Here is a 2500-nt window from a genome sequence, read left to right as displayed (position 1 = left end):
AGCTTTCTTTACTTGTTTGTTTTGATTTGAATGAACCGTAAAGTCTCCATCTAAGTTCTTCACAGCAGTTCTTATGAGCAGAGCTATGAACACAGCAGAGAAATCGCCAAGACTGTTATATGATACATGTTCTCTTTATTATTAATCTTAAGAAAGCCGACAAGGCTTTCACGATTCAAGCTAAGCTTTCACTTTCAGATTAAAAGCTCATCTTGCACGTACTCTCGAATGCCAGTCAGTTCCAAAATGTCATTGACGCAGCAAAAATATGAACGTACGTATGGCGGTATTACTGTCTATCGCTGAAAAGTTGACAAGTAAAATCAAGTGAATTACACCCACACAAGTTTTTCCTAATCACAACTGGCTGGTGAGTAGCTAAGTAGATCTCCTTCAAACTGCTGATTTGACAAAATAAACGAAATGTAATTCGTCTCACTCGTTGGGAAGTAAAATGTGGCCATAGTTCAATACGATGCGCTTTCTTTTCTTCTTCCTTTCCTTTTGACGTTGCAGAAAAGTGTACCTTAAACTACCCCCTCCCCTTCCTTTCCGTCTTGCATTAAAAGCAACACACAAAACAAAACTTGAAGACCCCCCCCCCCACACAACATTTGCGATATTCGTGTCAGTTCGTTTCTAATTCACAATCGGGTGTTTACGAAGAATTGTATCTGGTGATTCGATTTCGGAGACTTTCTGAAAAACTGTGTGGCGATCAAGCCTTGACAATTTTAATAGGTTATCTTAAAACACCAGGGGATCTTTTGACACTTCATGAGATATCTGATCTACGACTTTTATCGCAATGAAATTAGCATCTCACAAACTGACTTGAAATTCTACCACTATCTGTTCATGTCTGTCACTTTATACTGAGGTCAAAGACGTTTTTACAACGTTATGATCGTAGAAATTAGAATTACTCAGAAATGTCACACTTTGCGAACAACGTCTCAGGCCGTGTTGGGGGCGGGTGGGTTTTGAAGGGAATGGTTTGGCTTAATTTATGTCTCACGTTTTACTCACGTGTGTGTGTGTGTGTGTGTGTGTGTGTGTGTGTGTGTGTGTGTGTGTGTGTACGCGTTTATGTGTGCGTCTATTTTAGTTGGGGTTGAAGCACACTCACCCCCCTAGCTGTCTTCTCAGTAGCTAATAGCACAATTTAGTTTCTAGTTTGTTTCATTTCGTCAGCTCTATTTCTGTTTTTTTGTTCAGTGTGATAACGTTCCAAAGTTGTATAAAGATAACAGCAACAACTAACCGCAGACCGACAAGGCATACTCTTAAGTGACTTGTGATTGAGGAAATGAAGTAGGACTTAAATGACACTTTCGGCACACACACCACGACACATAGTCATAAATACACACACACGCACTCACACTCATGCACACACACATGAACAAATATGCACATACGCACACACACACACATGCACACACATGCGCGCGCGCACACACACACACACACTCACACACAAACACACACACATACATGCACCCCCCCTCCACACAAATATACTCACACACATACACACGCGCACGCGGCTGTACTAAGATATGAACTGCGCAGTTTAATAAATTGTATTAAGATTTCTTTGGCTGATGAAATGCTTTTTACTTAAACCTGGATAACATGATTAACTGATATTAGACCCCCCCCCTCCGGCCCCTCCTCTTACTTTTGCTTTCTTACTTTACCTTTTCTTCATTAACTTTTATTTTTTCTTTCTGTCACCTTGAATCGCAGGAAGGTGTCGAGGGGCAATAATAGTCGGACATGGGCCAGGCGTGTTGCTTTTTGGATCAGCATAATAATATTGTGTCTTCGTTTTTTTTAAGGTACAAAAATAAAACAAAACAGTGACTCCTTCGCCGTGGGTGTATGAGTTTAAGTAAGAGTTCTACGGCATTTGCAACACAAATGGGTCTCATACGCACCGAATATTAGAGATGTTACTTAAGAGTAACACTCATTTTACAAAGAAAAGCGAGTGGAGAGATGTCAAGGAAAATAGATGTTGAAAAGAAAAAGAAGGATCAAACCCCACCATGGCACCTGCCAACCACCCACATCTATGGCTGTTTCAGGCTGGTGTTTGTGCCGAAAGCCTTCGTTATCATGTTACGTGGGTTACTCAATAATTCTTGCCCCACGTCTGTAGGTGGGAGTGGTGATTTGATGTAACGGGACGGCCCCAAATAAAAACATCCTCTTTCTTCACCATATCTAAGTCAGGTTATACACAACTAATAGCTGTTAGTGTGTTGGCAAATTTAAGCGCTCCAGACATACATTTGGTGACATTTGACAAAATGCGTGCCAGCTGCAGCTAGCTACCATAGACAATGGCGGGTCATAATTATTCGTTAATCTGAGTGTCAGAGATGTCGCCTCTTGGTATTCCAGGTAGTGTTGTTAAAACTAAAAGTTAGCCCTCTATTGGGAACTCATGCGCACATACAGGGTCTCAAAATGTGTGTGTGTGGGGGTGGGT

This window comes from Aplysia californica, unplaced genomic scaffold (genome assembly GCF_000002075.1).
Source record: "Aplysia californica isolate F4 #8 unplaced genomic scaffold, AplCal3.0 scaffold00129, whole genome shotgun sequence".
Classification (NCBI taxonomy): Eukaryota; Metazoa; Mollusca; class Gastropoda; order Aplysiida; family Aplysiidae; genus Aplysia; species Aplysia californica.
Note: the sequence above shows the minus strand (reverse complement) of the source record.